We start from the raw sequence: 13,190 nt of genomic DNA, 5'->3' as shown, positions 1-13,190 counted from the left end.
GAATGAAGTTTTCGTTTGGCTTAGAGGGGCTCAGATCGTGTACCGCTGACGGTTGTGTATAGAGAATGGTGAATTAGCATGAACCTCCAGATTGAAAGAACCTATGAACCCATAGACTAAGCGAGCAATAGCTACTATATAAAGTCTAATATTGTAATACATCAGGCAGTAGTAAACGGCAGAACATGCAGTGACTTTACTTAGCTGTTTATCTTCATTGGAGGGTTTGGTCTGTATGTCCAGTTTTATATATATGTTTTCTAGTGAGTTTGGTGGTACGTGTTTTGTGCATGTGTAGCACTCTAGTAGTGTACAAAGTAGAATGTCTATGTTGCGGGGGTGGATGACGTTGTAGATTTGCATCTATAGATTATACGATGTTCAGCACTGTAGTAGTGTACAAAGTAGAATGTCTTTGTTGCGGGGGTGGATGATATTCCAGATTTGCATCTAGATTCTAGAATGTTCGAGAGTAAAGAAAAATAAATAGCGGGGCTGACAGTGGTCGAGACCTTTGTGAATTTGGAAGAGAGAGAGAAGTATGCAGCCGAGCGAAACTGAATTAAAAAACTTCAGTGTGGAAATTCGATTTTTGTGTTTTGTGGTACAACTAGCCCACCCTATACGTATACGTAGCCATCAGACACTGACGTGTTGGTTACACATGTTTTCACATTTTCTTCTGGTAGAGCTGCTTGTATGTGGCACATCGTTGTTTAGACTGAGCGACCCTAGAGCTCTGCCCCAGAAAGGGTTGGGCAGCGGCCGCATTATGGACGACAGATACCTGCTTTGTCTTACAGGGAGTTTTGCACTACAATGAGATACTGTGCTCAGTGGTAGAGTCTTGGGACTTATAATGTTTGTCATTGTACGACAAAGTGTACTCAGAGTCTTGCATGAGAAAAGCCACTTCAGTCCTGTACATTCTTTGCTTCTGTGTGCACTCTGCTTTGCGCGGTTAGGCCAGCAGTTGTGATATCTCTAATATCTGTCATAAAGCCGTACAATGACAAACTTTCCAGCATAACACTATAGACTAATGTTTCGGACAATCATTATTATATACTCCTGTAATTGTAATCCACTGCCAGGGATGCAACTATTGTGCTGGCCACTAAAGTCCCATCGTCAAAGTGGGTGAGAGAATACAGGCGATCGTTTTATACATCGTCTTCAATCTCTCTCTTAGTAGGGGGGACATGATGAGACGCAGCAATGATGAAGGCGCGCCAGTGGGGTCTATTCTACGCCCCCTTTTTACTTCAAACGATCGAGGGTAATTACAGAATTGATCACTTCTGTAACGAGCGCTCGGTGTGTAAGCCTTGGGGTTACGCGCACGGTCTGCTCTGCAGAAAGACGGGTTCTGCTCTTCCGGGTATGTGTATACATGCGATAAAGATGATCGACGAAGTTGCAGAGGCTGAGTAGAAAACAGTCACTTAAAACCAAATTGTAAACATTTCAGTGCTGCTTGAAGTAAGCTCCAGAGACAGCACAGTCTATCCAAGTGGCTGGATGGTTGTCTTGAGGGTATTTGAAAAGATGACTGGAAAAGCCTACAGCTTCAAGACTGGATGTAATCTCCTGACACAGATTAAGATTCCAGATTAAGGAAATTGAGAAGGGCATGGTAAGTTACATTTGTGGATGTATATTAGATAAATTATGCAAACAAGATAAAAAGTAAACTACGAGAGAATGAACAACACATGAATTAGCTCTAGATTTTACTGTTAGCAGGTTGATGTAAATGATGTAAAATGTATGTAACCAACACGTCAAATGGCTACGTAGAGTGGGCTGTTGTACCAGAAATAACACAGAGATTGAATTCCACACTGAAGTTTTCTTTAATTCAGTATCTTTTTTCTCAGCAGCTGGCCTAACTTCTCTCTCTCTCCAATTCACAAAGAGGTCCCACACCACTGTCAGCCTGCTATTTATTCTCCCTACCCTCGAACATTCTAGCCCTTCCTCGCACAGACAGTCTATTTCGTCGCAATAAAGGCATTTGAACATCGCTACATTGTTGAACATCATTTCCTCCCTCGCGCAAAGACAAGACATTTTTACTTTGAACATTGCTACATTGTTGAACATCATTTCCTCCCTCGCACAAGACATTTTACTTTGAACATTGCTACATTGTTGAACATCATTTCCTCCCTCGCACAAGACATTTTAACCATTTTCCCTCGCACAAAGACATTTTACCTTTTACATTGCTGCCGTGCTGAACATTCTGGAATATAGATGCAAATCTACAACCCAAAGACATTATACTTCGTACACTACTAGATTGCTACATGTATAAATATCAACGTTCACTTTTTATTCTGTGGGTTGGGAGATAAGGATTTTAAAATGTATGCAGTAAGTTATGTCAAACAAATGCAGTCACAAATGACTGCTTCTTGGGCTGTGACTTACACTTACCAAGGAATCTGACAAAGAACACTTGGTAAACAAGGGAAATTTATTCTTTGTTTTTCAAACTTTTAACTTCTAAAATTAATAAGCAAGTGACATGAATAAAAAGCAAAATGACTATTAGCACGAACACTTTAAGAAACTGGCAGACTTTCACTTGATTGATGTTCTTGGGTGCCAAAGACATAAAAACTGACACTAAGGTCTTTAAAGATGTCGACTTCAATTTTTGTGATGGAGCCTGTTGAATGGAGCAAGCCAACAGGAGCTTGGGTCTCACTGGTAGTCAGTAGATACCAAGGGAAAGTCAGATGGTGAGCTTTTCATTTCAGCAAAACTGTAGTTGGCTATTCTTTCATGGGCAACTGGATTGCAGCATCTGAACAATTATTTACCTAATATATCATGATATATAAATACATATTTAATTACATCGCACAACTATTTCCTTTGTCAGCTAGCACTTTCTGATTTATGATTAAACCTTACACAATTTTTAATCTAGTTTTCGCAGCTGCTTGAATATAAATGGGGTGTACACATCTAACTGATTAAAACCCTTTAGTTGTCGTCGGTGTAATATTATCACGTCTTACATCAAATATACTAGTCTAGTTATAGTACTCACAGCTTTTAAGAGTTCTTTTTCCTATCTTTTGAGTGATACAAGCATTATGTGGCAACGGTCAGGACTGAAAGACACCTCTACTCTTTATTTCTATGGATGTCAAATTCTATCCGAATCTTCTATCAAATATTCGTAGAAGCAGGCACATTACTAATGTCATTAGCAGAATGTGGCGTACTTTGAAAAGCTCAAACCTGTGCTCTGGCGCATTTCGAGTTGGCTGGAGATGTGGCGAGTCCTGTATTAGTGTCTATGTTTATAATATTTAACGTTCGATGTTTTCATGTACCTCACACAAAAACACAGCGTTTCGTTTACTTGGATGATCTGGGCATGAGATATACTGCTCGAGTTGTGGGTCGCTGTTTATATCCACATCAGGTGACTAAACGCTGAGCGTGTCTCATTGTCATACTTTGTGTACTTGTCATTGCAGCGCTGCTTGCTGGACACATGTGGACATGGCCGAACAATGCATGAGTCTCAGTGGACAGTTGTCAAAACATAGGACGGCGGTAAATTAAAACTAGAGAGCATAAATACAACAAGAAGGGTCATTCCACAATTTCGCTTTAGCGAGGACTTCATGCGGGCAGCGCCCCAAGCGGCAAGCGTGACCACGTGCTAAGGAAAGGTAATCCAACAACAGACACTTCATGTTTCGCACGCAATACTTCTGTTGTACGCGTTCAAAACGCAACTTTTTTTTTAGAAGGTGTGGTGGATCATATACATAAAAATAATGTTGGATCAAGTTTACTTTAAAAAAAATGTAACAAGAATGGTATTTGAACAATTGTGTGATTGTGTGATTGTGTGATTGTATGTGCTTGCTCACGCCTTTGGTATCAATCCTTTCATGTTGTCTTCTGAATCTCTTCCAATCTCTTACTAAGTCACGCGCATATTTCGGTAAATCTATAAGCTTTTATTATAGTAACATAAATGTTGCAACATAAATATACACAAATTTGGCATGCATTCAATGATAATAATAATCAGGTAAATGTTTATGGGTGAGCAAGGAACGTCCGATACGGGGATAGGACACATACGAGTAAATGAAAACGACTGGACAGACACATCAGCTTCTCGTCATCCGCACGCGGCCTTATGACGATTTTGGAGAATTATGCAAGGATGAAGGATGTGACCTTCACCCCAAGCCCAGGGTAGACATCTTCCGCTTCGATGTCGGTTTATGAATCGCGTAGAGCTTTTTCATCAAACAACAACAACATTGTCCACATTGATAAGTATCGTTCAGGCCTACAAGTGTATAACATTCTTTCATGGATTTCCAATGGATGAGCAAATGAAATAGCTCTTTTTGGTAAAAATTCATTTGGATTTAAGTTAATTTGTACACGTGTAAATATGTCTGTACATAGACCTAATTTACGTGCAATTTCGAAAACGCCAGGTGTGGTGACTCAGGGAACAGTAGTGCCAGGCAGGCTGGGATTGTTGGAAGTGTTAACACGCTGTAGCGAAACTACAGCTTGACCAAACTAACTTTTAAGTAGATAAATTTGTATGGCCCGCAAGTGTTACAAATGTCAAAACGGCCCTTGAAAAAAAAAAGTTCCACATCATTGCAGTAAGAGAAAGGATGGGTGGGGTAATCAACCAACCAAAGTCCGTTAGACGAGAGTTGCAGGAAGCCAGATTCTCAGACATGAGTAGCTACGGAGCTCCTGAGTATCAAAATAAATTTCAGTCGTGGGCCAGGATATCACATCTCTCCGGTTCGCGACGTCACTGTTTGGGTCGGCTTAGAGCCTGAGACCACTTAATGATGACTGAATACCTGCTGTAAGAAGGAATGTTAATAGCTAGGATCATGTTTACAGGTTGTATGCTGATATCATCTTCTCGTTCGCCGGTAAATCTGGAGAACGCAAACAGTTAATGTCGCGAGAGATATTTACATCTCGGCCCAGGACTATTCCTGTACGACTGTACCCCGCTGGTGTCGTCTGCTACAGTGTCATTCGAGCCGCGAACGCCTTGAGAGGGGTCCAGTCGTATCGAAAGGAAGAATTTGTTTCTGTGGTCCACGTACGTCACCAAGTGCTTTGGCCGAGAAAACAGTCACATGACGTGTCGCTTGTCATCTGTGACAGTTGTCAGAACGACTCAGTTGTCATCTGTGGCTCAGCCCTCGTCATGTCCACTGTAGTTACTCTGTAGACTATACTGTACATTGTTGTGCAAGTTACTGATCCAGTGACCATGGTTTTTTTTTCAGTGACAACTGAGCAGAATGTAACTGCTGTCACCCTTTCCCCCGGAATCATGTGTTAGGGTTTCATTAAAAAAAATTATCAACACTTTATAATTTCTGTTGTTTTTATTTTCAGTTTCATCTTCATTAGCTTTCCAAAAGCATTTTATTAAGAGCACACATGCGTTTAGAAAAGTGTCCTTGTAGCAGGTGAACCTCGCAAACAGAATGCACTTGGCAGCAATAGAATCTCGCGAGCACAACTGGCATTTGTCAGCAGAATAATCTCGCCAATACTTGCTTGTGAAGGCACGTACAGACGACTACAAATTAAATACATGGAATGTGTTTCATTAGCGTTCATATCGCCATCCTACATCTGAAACTGACCATAAAATTGAGAGCGAACAGGCCCAACGGACGTTTTCATGTGATGGTCTTAAAATGTTGTACATAAAGTCTGCCGCGTGCCAGTCATGTACACAAAGACGGGCTGTATTTCTGTCAAGTACCTACAGATGTATTGTGTACCACTCAGGTATCTGTGGGGCTGTTTGTACAGTCATGTACCTAAAGATGTGTTACGTATCATTCATGTATCTGTTTGTACCAGTCCTGTGCTCACAGACGAGCCTGTACTACTTGGCACCAGCTATATACCTACAATCGTGCCCTGGCACCAGCTATATACCTACAATCGTGCCCTGTACCACTTTGTATCAGTCACATACCTACAGACGTATCATATATTTTATACTTGTCGTGTTACACACAGACGTATCATGTAACATTTTGTATAAATATCATGTACATGGTCTGATGTGCACCAGTCCTGTCGTACAGAGACAAACTATGTACCAGTCATGTTGGACATGGCTTCGTGCCAGTCGTCTTTGAATTGCTTTCGGTGAAGAAATATGAAAAAAAGTGTCCTTTCCAGTCTGAACTGTTTGGACACAGGATATAGCCTCGAACGTGACCAGAGGCAACGTTCATCCTTTGTTCTGTTTCCGTGACTAGACCGACCTCAACCACTCCCACATGAGATGGTGATGATGACAGTCATGTCTACAGGCAGACTATTTACTGTAGTATGTCATGTCTACAGGCAGACTATTTACTCTAGCAGTTGTACTTTTTTTAACTAGAAAGAGAAGAGACCTACCACTCAGTCGTGCTGTGGCCAGTCTGCCATCATGTGGCCATCAAGAGCAGGCACCGTGCACCTGGCGGCTGACAGCTGCACTGCTGTCACTGTGACCTGGTCACTCACACTCGCAGTCACTGACACTTGTTCCCTTGCTGCTATATTCATCGCCGTGTCTATAAATAGTGGCACTCGAACATAAGTTGGGTGTCAGTGTGTCGCCATAAGGTCACCGTGCGAAGTAGGCCAGCTGGCGCCAAGACCTGGTATGGAGACTGCTCAGGCCAAAGACATGTTGCGAAATCTCACAGCGCCTTGTAGTTTCCGACACCCTTTGGTGTAACATCCACAAGACAAAAGAGAAAAATGAAAACTAAGGGGGAGGGTATAATAACATAACTAAAGTATATATATACGTATCTTAAAACGCAAGTAAAGAGAAGATTGCGATCTGCCCGTTATATGCCCACAGCCGGGAAACCACTCCTAGTTTATCTTGACTAACAAATATTGTTGGATACTTTTTCGAATTGCAGGATGATAATGCTCATAATCACCCATTTCTCTGCAAAGTCTTTATTAAATGCAATGCATTGGTGACATCGTTGGACCAGCTTCTTATTTGTAGAAAAAAAGATTAGCTCCATGTCCACCTGACGACTCGGACGACTGTTTTTGTGTCTCTTGTTTACTCTTGACAATTAAGTTTCTTGAGGCAGTGAAACAAGCGGCAACCAAGGTCCAAAGTCAGGGTGGATGGAGCTTGATGCGCAAGATGTCAACATTACCAGGACCAACACTAAAACTGCCGAGTATCACCAGGGAGCACATCTACCCACCCTTTTACCTTTCCCGAGCTGGGTAAATCTGCTAACCCACAAATAGTAGTCTAAACCATGTATTTGTAGCACTCTAAAGTGTACGAAGTATTTTAATGTCTTTTACATCTATTCTAGAATGTTCAGCACGGCAGCAATGTAAAAGGTAGAATGTCTTTGTGAGAGGAGGAAATGATGTTTAACAATGTAGCAATGTCCAAGTAAAATGTCTTTATTGCGAATGTCTTTGGGCGAGGGAGGAAATGGTGTTCAACAATGTAGCAATGTTCGAAGTAAAACGTCTTGTCTTTGTGCGAGGGAGGAAATGATGTTCAACAATATAGCAATGTTCAAAGTAAAATGTCTTTATGTCATTATTGCGGGGAAGGTCTCGAATGTTCGTGGTAGGGAAAATAAATAACAGGGTTGACAGAGGTGTGGAAGCTTTGTGAAAGTGAGAGAGAGCAGTTAGGCCAGACGCTGAGCAAAAAACTGAATAAAACACTTCAGTTCGGAATTCAATCTTTGTCATTTCTGGTACAACAGCCCATTCTAAGTAAGCCATTTGACGTGTTGGTTACATATTATTGACCCGGGGGTAGGCCTACCCAAACCTCATACTCAGCGGGTAGTTTATCGGATAAAGTATATTTAGCCTGGTAAAATTAGCGGCGATTTTGTTTGATAAAATCAGAAACAGTGACGACTACAGAATTTTTCATGTCTTTGTAAGTAAACTGGGGAAATACAAGAATTGTTTAATAAATACTGTTTTATTGATTTCTTAATCTGAGACTTACAGACGTCATACAAAACTGAACATCCCAGATTGACATGTTTCCCTTCGTGTTTAACTTAATCGGTTGGTTGTTTGGCGGTAAACTGCTTCCACATAGAGGTGATTTTGCACTATGAGGGGAGGGGTAAGGGGGAGAGAGAAGAAATCGGAGCATCTGCAGATAATCCCCGAACAGCTGTCACACACAAAGAGTGGCCCAAGACGAGATATGAACCCAGGCTTCTCACTGCAGGGGTTTAGAACGAGTGGGGTTTTTTTTTAACCCCCGGCATACAGTGAGATCAATCACGTCCTCGGTTTCTTCTAGCCCCCTACCCTCCCATTGGTCATTTCATTTCTGAAGTGATCCGGTTTTCCTGAATATCTGAAGAAAGACTGCTTAATCTGACTATTTTTAGCGAATCAAAAAATTGTCAACAACTAAACAACGTTAAAATATTCAAACTTGGATATTTCATCTGAACCCAGGACTGTAAGCAAAATGACAGTTGTCATTCTTAGGACAAGTCATCAAAAGACTGAGACGCGACACTCGAACCCTGTCCATGACCATTGACCACCTCCGTCTGCTCCTGTTATAGTGCTTCTTGGAAGTCACGTGGTCACATAAAGATCACAATCACTTATTCGCCCCCAAATAACAAACGATTACAACAAATTATTTATTCAATCACCAGACAACAAATAACAACAGTAACAGCTCTCAGCGCTTGATTTCTTTTCTTACTCTGTCTAACCCTTTTCGCTGCAATGAACGAAACACCTGTCCCGCACTTCGTCCTTCTAATCCTCGCTCTTTGTGCGAATGTGAAAACGGAGTAGTAGTGGCTCGAGCAACAACATGCCATAGTGCATTTATCGCATTAAATGTCGGGCCGGCAACATGTACACAGCACAGCCTAAAGGAAAGGTTGAGGTACCATAGGCACGTAGGGGTAGTGAACTTGTTCGTGGCTCACCGTGATAGCAAATGGAAGGTAGGCATAATCATTTTTTCCACCTGAGAAATTGTTGTTGTGTCCAATGGTCCTCGCAATTTTCTAAAAAAAAAAAAAAATATATAAACCGAGCAACTACTAGACAAACCTGTGGCTATTTGTCTGACAGACTTCACAGGGACCAGGGCTGATGTTTGTCTACAGCCGAGCCGACAGGTTTCACATAGACTAGGGCTGATGTCTGTCTACAGCCAAGCTGACAGGCTTCACAGAGACCTGGGCTGATGTTTGTCGACAACCAAGCTGAGAGGCTTCACAGGTACCATGGCTGATGCCAAGATAACTTTTTACACAATTTTAAGGACCTAAGCGATAATATTAATGCCCAAGTGTTTCAACTGTACAGTTTTGGTCGGTTATTCACACAGGCTGTATGATGGCGAGAAATGCAATTACAAAAAGAACTTTTTATAAGGGGGTCCTCTGTAAATTCTGTATAAATGTATTTCTGGTTACCATAGCGGAAGTTATTCTTGATATCTCCTTCTCAACACTTCCGCTTAAAGAATCGTCAGCATTCTGTATCCATATCAACGACAGAGGAGTGTCCGGATAGGAACAACTAGGGATTTACAAATGATTGCAAGGAATGGTTTTGCGGTAACATTTTGTTGACGTGAGGACTGCAGGACGAATGTAAAGACTCTGCCTGTAAGAATCTGTTAGGACCGATGTGGTCCCTACAAACCCAGAACTACATCCTCAGCTAGGTCTGTGCCAAACACGTCCAAGTTCTGTGAGGAAGAACTACATCCTGTGCCCTACACGCAGGCGCATTTCCTTCCGTTTCGACAGCTTGTCTGTGGCTGTCTAGGAGGGCACCAGGCCGTAACTAAGGAATGTTTCTCCATTCATTCGTTTCAATCGCCAAGCAGAAGGATTAGACTGTAATAAGCCAACAGACCAGACTGTTGCAGGTTTTGGCACAGGTACAACCTTCATATTGTGTTGCACGCGCAATACGCTCCAATTTGTGCACATGCGCAGTGTCGTGTTGGCGCACCTAGCCAAACTTTCATGTCTGGGTACCTACTTTTGAACTGCAGCCTGAAAAAATGACCTACAGCAGAATATACTCAGGAAATCTAGCAATTCTCTACACTCATGACATTTCTTTTGCTCGTGCGTATACAATCCAGATATTGTTTTCCCTGAGTGCACGTAAATCACCGAGAATTTTTGTAAACCCATACACATGTAAACAGTCATTGTAAACCTATAGACATGTTTTTATAAACATAAGCTCCATTGTGTAAAGTACGTGACTACTATATCCTGTACATTATGTACGTTACCTGTTTACTACAAGCACATAATGTGAGCTACGTGTCCCCTCCATCGCATAAGTTGTACGTTTAATGCTCGTTATTTGGTCATGTGATACTGTTCAGGACAGTCCACTAACATCGTGTGTCAGATAATTCAGCAAGTCCATGCAAAGCACACAGCCAGTGTATGCAGATGAGGCAGTTGAGCAATTTACACAGTTCATTCCACTCTCTATCGCGGAGCTTGCGCTGCCGCAGGCCTCGCTCGGGCCGGAAAGCCTAGCCTTACCTACCCCCCATCTTGCCAGCCCCCTTCCAACCAATCTTGGCCACTATCTGTCCCGCACTTCCGCTGTTCACCTCTTCATCCGACTCCACCGCCCCTTTCCAGCTTCCCCCTCCCGGTCACTCCGCTTCCGGTGGTAAGTGGCAGCGTGCCTTGTCCTAGCCCCCGAGGCCGCGCGGCCACTCAACCTCTGCGCCACCGCGTTCCCCGCACTGGGAAGGTGTGCGCGCGCTTCTCCTCCTCCTTCTCTTGGCACGGTGGGCTGGGGCGCCCTACCTGTAATTCAGGTGCGCTGTGCCGTCGCCGCAGTCAGCTGTAGCGTTGCTGCAGGGTGTAGGTGGAAGGGGCGGAGGAGGCAGAGGGGGTGAACGAGGTGGAGAAGCTTTACAACATCCTGTTTCGTCACGACTTGGCAGTTGCGAGCGCCCAATGTGCAGATAGCATGCGGCCCGAAGCTACGGATATGCGGAGAGTCTAAATGAACCTGTATATATATATCATATGAGAGTACATGCAACATGCAGCTGAAACGACGATGACGATGATGATGGCGACGAAGACTGAATTTCCTCACGTGGACCCTCGAAGATGACAAGACACGCGGTAAAGGATAACGTACACGTACGCAAACAATGTAACATTCAAAAGGCATAAATATCACAAAATATCAATGTAAACTCTGTCAGTAGCAATAAAGAACCAGAACAATGAATATTTCACAACCAGAGCAATCAAGCTATGAATATATGGTGGGATACCTGTAACAAGACAATGTCATTATACTAGGACACCTTTAACGAAAAGATAACAATCAAATCTTGAGCACAGGGTAATATTCACAGTACGACACAGATCGAGGGAACTGGAGGGATTAACACAGAGAGCAGTGAAGTAGAGACAAAACGACCACAGAGTAGGGTCTGGAGATAGCCCACCTAAAGCATAAGAGCGAGGCGAGGAGTGAACACCACGGCGTGAGCAGTAAGGGGAAAACACCCGGGAGGGGGGGATGGGTGGGGAATGGAGGTTAGGAAGAGAACCGGGAGAGTAGATCTTAAACTATCATGTGAATGGGTGATGGTTCTGTTTGGACGATATGACGACAGGGTCTGGAGTGCGAGGGATAAGAGCATCTGGATATCGCACAGAGATGTGGCCAGGAAAGGAAGGAAGCAGTGGGAGTATGTGATTAGTTGCTTGGCTGAGTTTTTAACCACTCATCTGCTGTAGGTGAGAAAGGAAATCTGCGTGTGTATGAGCGAAAACATGAATGAGGAGCGAGCAAATTGTTGACGAGAGAGAAGGTCGTGCAGTGACATCTGTGTTGCTGTTGGAGAACTAGTATCTGGCGTGTACTGGGAGTGGGGTGGGTGGGTTGGTGGATGCACATTCAAGGAAATGTCCACGGATCTACAGGGAGAAAGACTATGTACATTCTTGGTGACTACTTCGTGTGATGTTAAATTGTCAAATGTAATTTTCCGGTAGAAGTTGTTGCATTACGATTTGTGGACAGTATATCTGTTTCAGTTGTGATTTAGAAAAAAAATTTAAGACGTGTGGAATAATATACAAACTATTCTTTGAGGTGATGGGACCATGGGCTTGACATTGCCTTAACTAATTTGTAGAAGTGTAGATATGGGTTTACAGTGGAACAGGGCACATTTGTGTATCGAAGTTTCCTGTTTTTATTTGACTATGCCAATTATATGTGAGTGCCCCTTGGCAGACACTACAAGCAGGTGGAAGTGAGCCGAAGCCCATGCAGTGACTGATTCCACACGCAGGTGAAAGGCGGCAGAACCCCAGTGATTGATACAAGCCAGTGCTAAAAAAAAAAGTCGAGTAACTGATACTACATGGCAGTGGATGAGCTAGAGAAGTCGTGACTTTTACCTGAAGGAAGTAAAAATGCCAGAAAAGCCCAGGGACTGATACCACAAACCCAGGTATTGATAACACAAGCGGGTGGAAGTGCTAGAGAAACCAGTAACTGATTTTCACAAGCCCAGTAGAAATGTTGGAGGGGCGTCTCTTTCTGACGAACTCGGAGGCGAGTTCAGGAATAAAATTTCCAACAGCACGTGCATGTGCGTGCGGCATTGATTACTTGCCTTTGATCCTTTGGCATGTCTTACCGGAAGTTTGCAACATCACACTACGCAGACGCAGACTTTCCTTCCTGTAGCTCCAAACACAACTGCTACAGCCGCAACGTGGGCGGACATTAGAGTTATCAACGTAACGGAATAGAGAGAATCGCCTGCCTGTCCCTCCCACCGTCTTCATAATTCCCCCACCCCAACACACCCGGACCAGTGGAGGGCAGCGAATGGTTGTGCGCACATGTAATTGGCGCTCCCCCCAGCTCCTCAACCAACCCTCCGACCTATGCTCTCGCTGTGCCCCAAGTCTCCCTCTCGCAGTCTCTGACGCAGGTACACGCACAGCGCGAGCGCGCGTGAAGAGTCGTGCGCGCATGATTGATTAAACGACTCAGTGACCGATGTCTTGGCAGCGGCCTTGCTAACTGTACAATCACCCTCTGCAGCTACTGGAGAAAACTGCTTGCTTCAAAGC

This window comes from Pomacea canaliculata, linkage group LG3 (genome assembly GCF_003073045.1).
Source record: "Pomacea canaliculata isolate SZHN2017 linkage group LG3, ASM307304v1, whole genome shotgun sequence".
NCBI lineage: Eukaryota > Metazoa > Mollusca > Gastropoda > Architaenioglossa > Ampullariidae > Pomacea > Pomacea canaliculata.
This window is presented reverse-complemented; position numbering follows the sequence as displayed.